Source organism: Pangasianodon hypophthalmus, chromosome 12 (assembly GCF_027358585.1).
Source record: "Pangasianodon hypophthalmus isolate fPanHyp1 chromosome 12, fPanHyp1.pri, whole genome shotgun sequence".
Taxonomy (NCBI): domain Eukaryota; kingdom Metazoa; phylum Chordata; class Actinopteri; order Siluriformes; family Pangasiidae; genus Pangasianodon; species Pangasianodon hypophthalmus.
In genome coordinates this window covers 12635342-12650988 of record NC_069721.1, presented here as the reverse complement: position 1 = coordinate 12650988, position 15647 = coordinate 12635342, and the positions used below count along the sequence as shown (strand labels likewise).

General features: G+C 37.1%; 1 protein-coding gene and 1 long non-coding RNA gene across 3 annotated transcripts in view; one reads left to right on the top strand and one right to left on the bottom strand.

Moving 5' to 3' along the window:
• LOC128319540 (uncharacterized) overlaps nucleotides 1-13778 on the bottom strand; it is a 63992-nt gene extending 50214 nt beyond the window's left edge. The window contains exons 1-2 of the long non-coding RNA XR_008303001.1: nucleotides 13737-13778; nucleotides 1947-2053 (exon numbers count right to left, since the gene is read on the bottom strand). This is a non-coding gene — a long non-coding RNA (uncharacterized LOC128319540). The remainder of the gene's footprint in view (nucleotides 1-1946; nucleotides 2054-13736) is intronic.
• The window catches only part of nrg3b (neuregulin 3b), a 138107-nt gene that overhangs the window by 52246 nt on the left and 70214 nt on the right, over nucleotides 1-15647 (top strand). The gene's annotated exons all lie outside the window — the stretch shown is intronic.

Sequence of the window (15647 nt, the reverse complement as noted above, 5' to 3'; positions counted from 1 at the left end):
ACAAGCAGGGCAGTATGGGTGCTTATAATCCTCTCTGTCACAAGAGATAGGAAGGCTTTGTCTAAGACAAACTGATGTAAATGTCTGCCTGTTCATGTCCATTTCACATAAGGTTTACATAAGGTTAGGTTGGAGAAAGAAGACTGTGGAATACAGCATAAGTTGAGATTTCTATTTTAGAAGCACACACAGACAGATATTGACAAAGGGGATTTCATCAAAGTCCTTCTAGTAAAATCTGTCCACTCTGTGGCCATCTTAATGATCCTGAGCAGTTACATATATATATATATATATATATATATATATATATATATATATATATATATATATATATATATATATATATATTATACATGCAGTGGTGATTTTTGATTGGCTCTTTTTACTGATAATCATGTAATATAGCCACCATGCTGAGTGTTACAAGCTGCTTCATTCATATTTTAAGCAATGGATTGTCTTTGTTCAAATTGCCACTGACTTCCTCCAGAATGTCAGCTAGGCCACATCTCTTCATGAGCTGCCACTCAGCAGAGCACAGAGGTAGTACGTCTCCCAATGCTGTCAGAGATTTAGCTCAGCAAGTCATTGTCTGATTTGTGCTGCATCTGCCTTCACCGGCAGGTCAGTAATGAAAAAGACTTCAGACTGCAGGTTCCCGCCAATCTTTATAAATGGTTCTGCTCAATTGCAGTTTATTTGAAATAGATAAGATAGCCATGAATGTTTATGGTTTGTTTTGAATGACAATCTATAGTTTATGGACTCAAGGAATGAATTTCATTACATACTTGTTAAAATCCCACAGTGTCAGCATTGTTTCTTTTTTTGGCCCTCGGTTATATGAATTTTGACAAGATGTTACTGCAACATTAATTTTCTGAATATAAAAAAAAGCTAATGACAATAATTGTTAAACTCTGAAGCAACCCTTGAGGAGCAATTTTCTTCTGTCTACAGTCCCACACCCTGCTATCATATCAAATAAATGCATTGTGTGACTGGATATGACTTGAGGGGGTATACTGTATGTGTGAAGAACACAAACACAACATGCTGGGATGTTGGTGATGTGAAAGCCAGTTCCCAGATGCTAATTGGTAACACAACCCAAGCCAGCAGGGCAGTGATTAATGATGATTATTTTTGCATTCAGCAGACTTCCCTCATTGAGCTGGTGTTTTCACATGAGTAACTCTGTGCAACTCTGTGTGGAAAGAGAGCCAGCTTTCCTATATTGGCTATAAGTCATCAACTTCCTACTGAATCTTTAGGGCTAGGCCTGTTCTCGGACCTGGGGGAGCTGGAGGAGGTGTGGATCTGGCCGATTAGCCTCCTCCACAGCCTGCTTTTGCTCACAGCCTGTCACCTTCCATTTACAAGCCCAGTGTAGGGAGCACAAGGGCAGGCAGAGGTGGTGCAGGAAATAGATTGAAAGCCTCTCACCTTCCAGCTCTCGTGCTCTAGGCTTGGCAAGATTCATTTTCACTTTCATTTCTAAGGCCTCCATTCCCTTGTCCTGCTATAATGTTCCTCACTCTGTTCTCAACCCACAACCAGCTTCCCCCTTGAGCATTGTATCTCAACCTCAGAACATGACGCAGGGCATTTAACCAAAATGCATATAGCAGAAGAGGCTGGGACAAAGCTGGGAGATTTCTTCTCTATGGCCTCTGGTCAAAAAAATGGAGCTCAATATGATCTAGCCCTGCCTATTTATCTGCATATTTTCATTCAGTGTCTGCTGATCTGATCTTTGTTATGCAGACGTCCGCAACTGAACTTGACCAGTGCAGTATCAATTTCAACATTCAGAAATAGACAGAAAAAGTCAGAAACAGAATCGTATTGAGTAGATTCTCAAGATAAGAAACAAACAACCAGGTGCAGAGAATAATACAGAGATTTAAGCATATGTCTTTTCATTCACAGTATTGCTGTACCTTTGCATTGGTGTCCTTCTTGCTTCCATTTCAGTCACAGCAGTGAGACCTCTCAGTGGCCTGTGTTTTGCCTGAGGGTAGACTGGTCCATGGCATGGGTCATCCATCTGGAGAGACACACACATAAGCTTATGTAATACACATAAGCCCTGGGTGCAGACCACATCTAACTTCTGTCATTTGTTCCCTAATGGTTTTGTATATAGTACGTGTTAGTGTTATAAGAGCAGACAATGCATGAGTAACCAAACTGTTTTTTGTTTTTCCAGCAAAAGCATTGTAGCAGCAGAACGTGTTTTAATACAAGTGAGAACGGAAAAGTGAGTGTGGCTTAACAGTGAATAATGTGCCTGAATAGCGGCCTGCCTTAGATGTAGTCTTGGCTCTAATTGACAGACTATCTGGCTGAGCAATCACACTTCTCCAATTTATTAAAGTGCTTTGGCAGTCACTTCTGCCCTACAGAGAGGGTAGTCATTTTTCAACTACTGGTCAGCTCAGAGGTGCTGCAAACTATTGTTCGCCCTCATTTACATACTCTGTCCATCTGTCTGTCTGTCTGTCTCTCTCACACACACATGCACACACACACACACACACACACACACACACACATAAAATTCTTCCTCACACCATTTCCTTGCACTTCCCACACAATGAAATCTAATCTCAGCTGTATTTTTTCCAAGCCCCAAAAATAGTTCATCTGCAGTCAGTGCAGGTTTCTCTCCTTCCGGTAGACCTGTGTACCTTACATCAAGTAAACTGATTGGCTGAGACAGCCTTTATGCTTGATTGGTGCATAGCCAGGGGCAATAAACTCACTCTAGTGTGGCATAAAAGCCAAAAAAGCCCCAAGCCAACTCTTGAATATTGGCTGTCATACTACTAAATATTCATCAACCAAAATTTCATGTAACCTTCTTAAAAGTGGAGGAATGGATGTTAAATAAGAAGATACATCTAGTATCAGCTTATTTTGGAAATTGCAGATTCTGTCAGCACATTGTCAGATGCCTGTCATAAAAACCATAGCTCATCAGAGGAGGTGTGAGTGAAAGGGTCGGGATATACAACCTTTTATAATGTGTTTGGCAGGTGTGAGAGGATTTCCACAGGCTGGTAATAATTTTCACCTCTACCAAGTCTAAGAAAGCACTGTACATTATACCTTAAGGCTTAGAAAGTACTGATATAACATATAGTATTTTCAGTAGTGTGATGCACACGCAGATAGACAAATAGGTGTAAAACATACTGTAATACTGTTGTTTAAGCTATAGCAACTTTTAAGTAAGTTAAGCAATTTTAGTTGAGTAATTGTTGCTGTTTGGTACATGATAAAAAGAAATACCTTGCAAATTTACTGTAAAATATTGCCAGCAGGGTTGCCAATAGTTTGATTAATTAATACTTCCAGCATTCATACTGTAATGCTTAAACCATACATGTACAACATGTAATGGCATGTTGTACTGTATATTACATAGGGTGCAATACTGCATATTGATAACATTATATTACTGTAAAAACCACTGATGAAATTTAGTTATACTGTTGTTTAATGTCTAGTATGGCCAAATATAGAACTCAGAAAATTTCATTTCTAATAAGAAGAAACATATCCGATTACACTATAAGAAGCTGCTAAAATGATTGAGGGTTATTACACAGTAAGAAATCACTACAGTGAACAGAGAGAAGGGGGAAAAAAACAGGACCTCCAGTGAAAGTAAGTTATAGGGGTTATCTATTTAAAATGTCAAAGGTAGCAAACTAGCTATCTAGCTAGGCTTACATTACCTAGTATTGCCTAGCTTTATCCTTGCACTTACCCTGCTTTGCTAACATAATTATTAGCATAATATTAAAAATAATTAGCATTTCATATCAAAATGTAGGATGACAAAATAATGGAAGAAATGAAAAATGGAAAATTAGCTACACAAAATTAATTTGCTGCTTCAGATAAAGATTGTGCCACCGAGTTTTATAGTAAAGTTAATCATACTGTATGGTTTACTGTGGTATTACAATATAGCAGTGTTACAGTATGGTCCTTTGACGTGGTATAAATTGCTAGTACTGTTAATATTTTATCAGAAATACCAGACAGGCTACAGTATAAAACAGTAAAGGACATTGAAGTGTTATCCTTTTTTGAATACAACATTTTATTTTATTGCAGAAATTACAGAAATTATTTACAGTGTAGCTTGACATTTGAGTGTGACAACATGATTGTAGGTCCCAGTAAAAGGGCTGTTAAGCCTAATTTCAACATTTGGGAAAAGAGTATCTTGAGTGCTTGAACAAAGCAAATGGTAAAAATTTTTGCACGAGAACTCCTGAATTTTCCCCATGGATGGAGAGCAAATTTGATGAGTGGTTATGAGCTTGAGAAAGGAAATGAGCTGTGTGTGTGGGTGTTATATCTGTCCTGAGTTGTCAGTATAAGCTGTTAACTTTATGAATGATCCTACAGTCTGCCCATAATCTGAGCCAGAACATTTGTGATAAAAAGGTCGCAAAAGGTCACAGGCAGTTCCTGCTAATTCCCATAAAGATTACACACTAGCAGGTCAATATTTTAAAATTGTCTCTATTTGTAGTGTATGAGACCTGAAAGGCAAGTCAAATGGACAACATGTTTTCACCTGCTTGTCCTCATGTCCTCAGGGAGCCCTGTTTCATTGGTAGAAGAATTGCAGGGTTTTTTTTAGATGAGATCCCAAGCTACCCAGGCAGTCAATATAGCAGGCCATTTCTTCTGCTTGAGAGGAATTCACAACTTGGGGACAAAAATGAGCTCAGAGCACATTGTCCTGAAAATCCAGCGAACATTTGGAGCATTTTCACTACAATCCTCAAATCCAAACCATAAAACAGAATGGGGGAAAATAATAAACTATGGGATGGTGTGATACAGCCTAATGCAAAGCAGAAGTAGATCATTATAAGGATTATTTAGACTGTATTCTTGAACTGACATAGGAGCCTAGACCCTTAGGCTGAGTTGGACACACAAGTATATTTGTTTCACTGCAGGGTACGACCTCTGCTTTATTTGCCTCTCCAGAACAGTGAGATCAAAGTATGTCAGTCAGCCCCCATGTGCCGGGCACAGACCTGTCCAGTCTAGCACCTGAAGTTTATATATTGCCTGGCGCAACTGGATGTCTCCGAGGTCCAAAAAAAACCTTATATGACTAGAGGCTTATGTCTGTCATGGCAGAAGTGGCTTTCACCCTGTTCGGGGTGCTTCTGTCACAGGCTTTACAATGAGAATGGATTGGTCAGATTAATGTAGGACTTAGTACGAACCCATCCACACACAAACTGGATGTACAGAGAGGAAAGAAAGCAAACATAGGATTTTTTCCTGTCCTGTGAGCGGTCTGCTTTTCTATCTGTCGAACAGATCCAAACCTTCTGGCCTTTTCAGTAAAATATCTCAGCAATCTCAGCAGACTCTAACTGTTGTCTGTTTGCACCATCTCTGGTCATTCAGGCAGAAGTACAGATGGCCGTGTTGGCACACTTTTGAAAGTGTAAAGTGCAATATAAGAATTGAGCTGCCCACATTAGAGGCGATGAAACATGTTTCCTTGAGGTAGAGTACTGTGTATATGTATATACATGTGGATGTATGCATGTGCATGTGTGCAGATAAATTAGGAGGCACAAAAATTGCCTGGACAAGGAAATTAGCAGAATGGGAAATGATACAGAATTCTCACTGGATGTAATTAAACACATATTTCCCCGACCAGCCCCAAAGGTTGAACTAATCATAAGAGTAATAATGAGAAGCGGTTCTGTGTTTATGTTTAGAGCCTTCTATGCAATCAGCAGCACAATGATGAGTGCAGCCTACAGAAGCTAAATAGTAATAACCAATCAGCACTCAAATGGAACTGTGTGTGTGTGTGTGCATGTCTGTGTGTGAGATGTGTTCTTATGTGCCTTAATGTGTGGATTATTTCTGACAGCCTGGAGGGCATGCTGGGTGCTTCCTCTGACGTTCTTGCTAAACAAACCCGTTTCTGGTTCATTCCCATTTTCCACGCCTGTCTATTAGACCGCCATCCATCCAACCATTCACTCTCCTGGGGTTTGTTGCCTTGCGACGGTTAGTGTAGCTGGGCAGAGGAACTCCATTTGCCAAGGGTAAGTGAGGTAGAGAGAAATAGATAGATAGATTGAGAGAGAGAGAGAGAGAGAGAGAGAGAGAGAGAGGGAGAAGAGAGGCTCCTTCATGCCTCATTGGCTCTGTTTTCACTCACTAATTTCCCTCCTCTGTCAGCTGTCCCACATGCGTCTTGGCTTTGTTATTTCCCCTGATGCCTGTCACTCCTAAGCTTGGCTGTGACAATCCGCACGACTGCAGCACAATCCCACACTCACACTCGTATACATGCCACAGCAGCCACAGCACAGTAGATATAATTCTGCCCCAACAAGTCTTAATTCATGTGCACTATCCCAGTAAATATTTAAGTAAATGTGTCCTATAGGTGGCTGATTATAAAGAGGTAATTATATATATGACATGTAGAGAATGTGAAACGTGAAATGAGAAATGAGACTGGCCTGTACTAAATGGGTTATTTAGTCTTCCTCTCATATGTGACCTGCTCCATCATTTACAGTTATTTTGACCCAGACTCCATTTTGAGTTTTACACCTTGCTGCAAATGTTTCATCTTTGTGCTAATACCATGTTATTTTTTATATTCCAAATTTAAGAACGAGGCAGAGTATGCTTATTTAAATGTAGACTGCCATCATGCCTCAATTTTGAGCATAAAGGGAGGCCTAAAATTTGCAATACATATTTATGATATTTAAATAAATTAGCACATTCATAGAGACATAAGGTAACAATAACACTTTGTTCAGCCAAGAGTCATAACACACACACACAGTGAGCAGTCACACTCACACTTGTACACATGCAAATCTGACTCTAGTGATGTCTTCATTACACGTGATATTGAGAGTTTTTAGCAATTTTCCTGAATCTTTCAACACCCAAAGTTGTTCATTCATGGGTTTTTTGCATTCATGATTTCTCTTGAAACTAGAAAACACATCATATTATGTGTGAGAGTTTGCAATCTATATTTCTAGTTTTATATTTTAATTTTATATTTATGAAGGACCTAATGTACTTTTTAAGCCTTGTGCAAAAAAAAGAAAAAAAAAAGAAAAAAAGTTAATTCCATAATTGGATCACAGTCAACAGAATTTCAGTGATTTTTTAAAATTCTCCCTTTAGATTAGGAATTAGACGTCTACCAGTGGGTTGAGTTGCCCATTTAAAATAAACAGTAGAAGCACCTCTCTCACAGACATTTAACCCATAGCTGCTCAGTTTGTTGCCTTTCCTTTTTTACATATACAGCATTTGGGAGACAGCTTTATCCAGAGTGATTTACAATTAACTTAGACTATATATATAACTGAGCAGTTGAGGGCCTTGTTCAGCAGTGGTAGTGCTGGGATTTAAACTCACAACCTTCTGAGCAGTGGTCCAATGTCTTAACCACTAAGCTACCACTGTTGTTTTGTTGTTTTTTTGTTACCACTGTTTGTTTGGTTCATGAGTGAATGTTTCATGTTTATTGATATCTTTTCAATGTATCATCATTCTGATATCATTGTAAAACAATAATTATCTTGATAAAACATTATGCTCATGAAATTGTTGATAAATCTAGCTCACAGCTGACTGACAGCTGGCAGTGAACTGCTAAGCCACTTCAGTTTAGCGACTAAGCAACCATGTGGTAACATGTTTAACACAACTCATACATAAATATAGTGGCATGACTCTAATATTATACCTTCATAATGTCAAGTGTGGAAAGTCAAAAACAAGGTACATGTTTGATCTTTTTACTAACTTTTGACATTTTAGCTGATAATATCAACGTCTAGTTTTCATGCCGATTTTAGAGCTATATTTCACAAAGTGAAAGAGCCCCACTGTGGACGTATTATGTCAAGAAGACTCATTGTAATCCCTTGAGATAAAGGGAAAAGTTGGAGACCAATTTATGAACACTATATATTGGAATTACAATGATAAATATGGGTAACCATGTGGCTGAGCCACTTGTTAAAGGGTTAACCTTTTTTGTAGTTACATTTACATTTAGGGTTTGTAGTTATATTTACATGTTGTAGAATGTCTGTGAGAAAAGTTATTTCCTGTTTCACTTATGTTATCACAGCTTTAAATACTTATTCCTTCTAGCCTCTCTTTTTTTTCTCTCTTGAAATTAATGAGATGAAAAAACAGATTGTCATGTTACAGAGAAACCAGAAAGCACAAACTCCTTTGTCCTGAAGACTCTCCTATGGTGGAAAATTATGACCAATCAGAATTCAGTAGCATTGTGGTATAGGATGCAAAGTTTAATGAACAAGGAAAACTTTGTAACAACTAAGAATCAAGTTTTTGACCTAAAATCTTGTTTCTATGCAAATAGGCCAATCGTTACTTAACGAGGAGTGACCTGGAAAGAGATCAAGGTTTATGAAATTAAAACATCTAGATGTGCTTAGTTGAAGTTGTGAATATATTTGGATTGGGTATTAAATTGGACAGGAATGCCCAGCTCTAGCTGATAGTGTTGACAGCTTAATTATATGAAGTAGCGGCAGCAGAGCATAACCCATCAGACAGGGGCAGGAATTATTGCAGGAGCAGGACGAAGTACTGCAGTGAGTTTAACTGTGAAAGAATAGCTGCAGTAAAGCCTTCACATACTCTCCTCAGTTACTGTGTGTGTGTGTGTGTGTGTGTGTGTGTGTGTGTGTGTGTGTGTGTGTGCGCACGCACGTGTTTTGTGGGTAGGTGCCTTCAGAGACACAGAGAGAGTGTAAAGAGGAAAGAGTCTGTATGTGAGATAGAGACAGAAAGATAGAATGAGATGAGTGTTTGTGTGTGAGAGAGAGAAATAAAAAAGAGAATTACTGTGTGACAGGGAAAATGAAAAAAAGAAGAGCTATGTTCCATTCAATGATTATTACCTCTCATCCTCTGATATAGAAGAGAAGAACATCAAGTTATACACTGAATGAATAATATCTCACTGTTTTAACCAAAACAAGATTAAAATGTGCTGAAGCTTTCAAGCATGCCAGTTATAAAATTCAAAATGGAAGTCATGACTCAAGGGTAGATATATACTCTAAGTTCAAGTGGACTTCTGCTTCCTACAGTCAAATGTGGATAATGAAAAGGTTGGGCTTGACTGCACAGTAATCCAAGAGAGCTTTGTTTACAAGTAAAAGAAAATGAAGGAGATGTCTAAAGAATTCCAAACACTGCAGACCCACCCTCAATGCTCAGCTGTGACTCAGGCAATCATTTACACCAGCAGATGGAAGAGAAAAAGAAGTGTAATTGGAAAACAGATTTCAGTTTGTCAAGCATTTGTTTAGTCCATTGATCATGCCACTGATACCTACTGTTATTAGCTGCTATTAATTTACATGATTTGTTTAGGGAAAACCTGTTATTTCATGCTGTCATCTTAAAATTCAGCTGTCCGCTTGCATTATGTTTTATAAGTTCTGTGCACTAAAGTCTAGTTTGCCATTTTGGAACACTTCCATTTAGATGATATAAAATTATGATTTAGATGGATAGTCAGGATCATGGCACATTAAAATTATAACAAAATTTGGTTAAACTCATTAATTTGGTTTCATAAATTAATTATTTGGATTTATGATTAATGCCTAATTTGGGTTAGTTATACATTTTATACATTTACATTTAATTTTCTTATTTTATTATTAATTGTATTTTTAGACAGAACAACTTCCAAGAAAGGCAGAATCTAAACCAAGCATATATCTACGATGTATGGCTTTGTTCCCAGACAGTGGCGCTCTGTAAATCCCAGGATTTGAACTTACAACCTTCCAGTTGAGCCAACTTCTGAGCCAAATCTATGCTGCAATGTCCTGATTATGTCATTTCAGCTACTAACAAGTCTCAAAAAATTCTCTAGTGCTGGCCTAGTTTTTTTGTAATTAAATTGTTTTAAAAAGACAGCTGTTCAACATAAATGTCTTTACTTTAAAAATAAGGCATATTTTTGTATCATATACGCATCATTCATAGACTTCAGAATTGTCAACTGTCTCATGATAACTCATTAATATCACCTAAGAGTCAAGTTTTTGAGACCTCCCAGAGTAAATGAGAGATTACCATGGTTATGACATCAAGTGTGTTATCACTCAGTGAAAAACAACATTAGAGGCAAAGCATCACATATTGAGTTTGTAAGGTTAAAGCTGCAGGAGTCCCACTGAGCTGTAAACAATGCTGGGGCATTATAGCACCTGAGATTCAGAAAGCGAGGAGACATTGTATTATCATAGAAATGAGTTCAGATCACTATGCTAGTCCTCACTGTCCCTGTGGTTACATCATGTAGAACAAAAAGATATCAGACATATTGAAAGAAGTGAGAGTTTGTCATTTCTGGCTGCAGCTTATGCGATGAAGCGCAAATACACAATCACACCATTACATACTTGTTTGTTACCCAACAAGCCAAAGGTTTGAAAGGCTGTTTTGCAAAGCATGGTTTTATGGAAATAGCAATATGCCTCAGAGCAAAATACCCTTTTTACTTACATTTTCATTACAGAAGAATTACAGTTCCCAAGAAAACAAAATACCCAAAACAGTTTATTTTTTGAACATGCATGTATATATTTATTTACTTATTTAAAAATAGATTTAGAACATAAACTCCAACAGCCTTTGTATTAGATCTGTCTTCCCATACATACCAGATGCTTTAACATTAGCCAATAGCTTCCAATTTGCATGTATTCATTTTTAGCCACAATAGTATATTTAGACACAGTATTTCAGAATTTTTATACTTTTTTAGTCACCACACTCTCACAATTCTGTCTGTAATTTATTCTCCCAAATGATCCTACATCAAGTCAGTTCTACTTCCTTTTTTTCAGGCCACCAAATGGGTTCCTTCAGAACTAGAACAATTTTCAACTTGTGCCCATGACCGTGACCTCACCACAGCCTGTAAAATGTGCCTGTAATGTCACACTCATCCTCTTTTCCATTCTTGTCTTGTCATTAGTATAGCGCTCTTATCCTTTGATCTTTGCTAATTTTATCATTGTTTTTTTCTCTTATTGGTGGCATCTCTGAGGCCCATTTGGCAGAGTGCAGGTAGCTTGACATTGAGGCAGACTGAAGATCAGAGTGTAAAGCAGGAGCACAGCACAGCAGCAGCACTATCAGCAGCAGGGTGCTACAGGCTGGTGTTAAGGCTACCGTGGCAAAATAGTTGGATCCTCCACCCCGGTCTGATAAGTGCCTAACAAGTGCAGAATCCATTTCATGGTTCCACTTCATCTACCCATGCAAGTGGCTGGGCTAGCCTACAATATACTGATTTCATTGATTAGATCTTATGTGCATATAAGAATGTGTTGAAGCTGCAACTTGATAAATGATACCTTGATACCTCATTACTAATACAGGATCACAAAGCATTCCACATAATGCCGTGCTGCATACACTCCAAATATAGAAGAACTGATATTTTGATTTTGTATCGCATAAGATATGATGTTCAAAGGATGGAAGATTGGGGCTTTATAACAAGAGACCAACAGCTACAGAATGGCTTCATTTACAGTTTCACCATTTGGCCACTGCCAAACACAGAGGTCCACCCAAGAGCCAAGCCAACTGGTTATGCTGACTGACTATAAAGACAGACTGGGTTTTTTTCTGCCCCATTTTAGATCTAAGAGCTTAAATGTCTTTTTAAAATGACTGATATTTCATATGCCACGCATAACAGATGCGATGCGAGTGGTGAACAAACATGATTGGTTTGTATCTATAATTCTGGAGCTGACAATGCCTATGCTTCCTTTATTTGTGCTTTGAACAGTACTAGATTCTTAATTTTCTATTTAAAGACAGGGTCTAGTATTTATATATGGAAATACATAAGTAATAAAAAAACTGAAAATGAAATATTTTGTACAGGATAGAAAACAAAATTATGTATCAAACGTACTTAAGTTTTTTCTTTATTTAGGCAGTGTTATTATCACTTAAGTAACACTATTTTCCTTTTAGGATGTCTTTTCATTACACTTTTTACCACTGACTGTGTTCCAGACTTTTAAATTGCCCGATACAATCTGTGAAGAGGCTGAAACTGCTGCTCTGTCATCCACTGGCAGCCAAATTGGACCAACATTGCAAAAGCAAAAAACTCATAGCCTACTTTTTACTTCTTTACCCTAGTTTTATGTAAGATGTCCTATGTGCAGTAATATACAGCATGGTGTGCTTGGTCAGAAACCTGGCTAGCTCAAGTACCACCTACTACATGCCATGAATCAGTAGCCTCACTAGCCAAAACAGCCTCAGTGGTATGAGTCATCAGTTTGTATTAGGCTGATATTTCCGTTCAGATCTTTCTCATTGCCAAAGTTCGTCAGTTTCATTCAAACTTCCACCAGTCATTCTCTATCCCCAGGCAAGGGGATAAATTTAAATAAGAAAAAATCTTATTACTAATAAATAATTTCTTATTAAATTGGAGATGACTAATCATCTATAAAATCAATAAAAATCAATAAATACAAAAATTATTCGTACTATTCAAACTTGTGTTATGTGAAAAGAAACAAACATGAATTTAAATAATGCCTTTATTGTTGAATTTAAAAGCTGTTATGTGCTTTTGTTTTAATATTTTTTGCTGTTGTAGTTCAATATAAAATAATTGGCAACATTGAATCAGGAGAAACAAAAAACTGTGAGTCACTCTGGTCAGATGTAGTGGGGTGAAAAGCTAATGTTAATGACAGCTAATATTAGTAAGCTAGGTAAAAGACAGGCCAGAGAACATAAAGCACATAAGAAAATGCACAGAGGAACATACACAAATACTCATATACACGCCAAGCATGTGCACTTTGTTCTTCACTTGTATCTAGCTGTGTTTTGTGATTTAGTTAGATAGCTATCATCATCCAGCTAACTGGCTACTTTTATCCCTGTATGTTTTACTGTAGAACTGCATGAATTATCCAGTACAATTACCGTGAGGTACTGGGCATCAGCAAATTCTCTCGCCTACAACAAGGGCTTGTATTTTAGGTACGTAGATAGTAGCCACCCTAGTGAAAAAAAAAATAATGCTAAGTATACTTGCAGCCAGACTAATTGTCAGTATACTTTAAATGTGTTAATGATTAGTTAACTTGAAGTGTGCTATTTTGGAACAACTAATTTTGTGCTAACTATATTTTAGTTGTAATTAAATTGTAGTAAAGCATAACCTTAAGTGTATTTAGTGTACTTTTATGTGCTAAATTGGAACAATTTCAAGTATACTTAGTACACTTTAAGTATATGCCTGTGTAAGATAATTACATGCTTGATTAGTGATATTAAAGTGTACTTTTTTGTATTACAAGTACATTACAAATTAATTAAGAGTGTCTTCAAAACACACAAGCAATATACCATAAATATATTATTTTTGAGTAAAAAATATGCTATTTTTTCCCCCAATGCTGAATGCACTTCTTGTCAGGGTTATTACAATAAATAACATGTAACTTCAATAACAGCCATCTGTATTTCAACCCAGTGGCATGACAACACCGACCCTCGCGGTCAAAACACAGACCGGCTCTCCGGGAATCCTCCCGCTGCTCCCGATTAGCCAACCCGGGCCTGTACCACCCGTCACTTACCCTGCTCCTCATCACTGACCGAGAATTGTTACTGTTGCCGTTTCTGCCTCTTCCTTTGCCTGAAATCTCCGTCGTACCCTTTTCCAACATCGCGGGCACCTCGAGGCACAGCACGAGTGCCCCCCTCTCTCTCTCACTCACACGACTAGCTAGCTAGCTAACAGGCTAAGCTAACTGGAGACTGAGATGATGGCTAATTCGCGGCCTTGCTGTCAAAAACAAGAAGTGTGAATAGCAACTTTAAAAATGCACAAATCCCCTCAGACAAGAGCACAAACAGTTAAACATCAACTACCAAGTGTGTAAACTGCAACGCTGCCTTTATAAATAGCTAGCTCTATGAAGTTAGCAATACCAAGCCAACTAAGTTCCCCGAACAATATTAAGTCTATCGGATTAGCTAGTAGGCTAACTGTTAGCACTCTGTAAGCTTCAGCCACAGCACTCATAGCGAGCTAAGCAAAATAGCATCGGCTAATGCTAATTTAATTGCTCATTTCGTCCAAAATTCATCTGAAACATTACTTTCCTGTAGAACACATTTTCTTGTGTTCGTATGGTGTGCTGTTGGTATAAAATTAGTCATGGATAGATGTTTATACATTGGACCTCTCTGTGACATTGTATAAATTTATTAAAATACTTAAATCACAATTACAAGAGTGGCCTTTTGTGCAGTGCATACCCTTTATTTATAAATGTTTTAAATGGGCTTTCAACGCATTTATCATATGTTTTATTACTTTCTGAAAGCAGTAATGAAGTGAATTGCAAGCATGAAGAAGTCCACTTAAAAATTACTCCAAAATGTAACTTAAAGTATACTACAACTTCAGGTTATTTAATAATGTACTTTGAAAGTATACTTTCAATGCATTGTTACAATGGTCATTTTCAGCACACAGTTAAAAATAATACTAAAATATATTTACATAAAGTGCAAATAAATACACTTTTAAAAAATAAACAAAACTTTCAATTCAAGTATATTTTTGTAAAATATATTTTTAGAAAATATACTAAATTACAATTATTTTAAAGTGTGTTAAAAGTTGTATGGTAAAAATAGGTAAAAGCATGGTGGTAATACACTTTTTATATATTTAAAGTTAGGGTTAGGGTTAGTTTTTTTTTTTTTTTAGAATTTTTTGTTAGTATATTTGCAATGTACTATTGAAACAGGAAATACATTACAAATACAATAAAGCATACCTTTTTTTCACTAGGGTAAAGTTAACCAGCTAGCTTTCTCAGTAGGTTCTATTTGTTGGGCTGTGTAGCGAGCCCACATCTATAGATACCCCACACTGTCTTGATATAGGTGATGCATAAACAGAGTGCAGCACCCAGAACAAGCAAGCTGCCTAATATTAATTATTGATATCTAAAACAGTCTCTTGTTGGAGGTGAGAGGGTTCGCTGTTTCCCTTAGTAACTGCGATTTAAGATTTCGCTAACACTTTTGTAATACTAAGTTGATGACAGCAATGGTAAGTACACTCTTTGAGTCTCAAATACCTAGGCCATGTGCCAAACTGCAGATGAGGACAAATTCATAACTACTGTGTAAAGTGGTGCCTTTACTCTTTAAACACACTATTTAGTGTATAGTATGCAGTTTGGGGCACAGCCTTGAATAATCCTAGAATGTGTTATATTCTACTGTTTAATGTAGTAATAAGTCACACTTGAATAAATTGTTAAAGTGTCCTTAAGTTTATGATCCTTAATTTTCAGTTTCATATATAAAGTGATGTGTCCCTAGAGCTCTTAAAAGTACTTAGAAATCTAAGGGCTTTTAAAGAGAGGTTTAGAACTTTCGTAATTTATGCATACAGAAGGGATATAAATTACACAAATGAATGCTCTGTAGTATTTAAAAACCATCAAAAAAGGTCTCCTAACATTAAA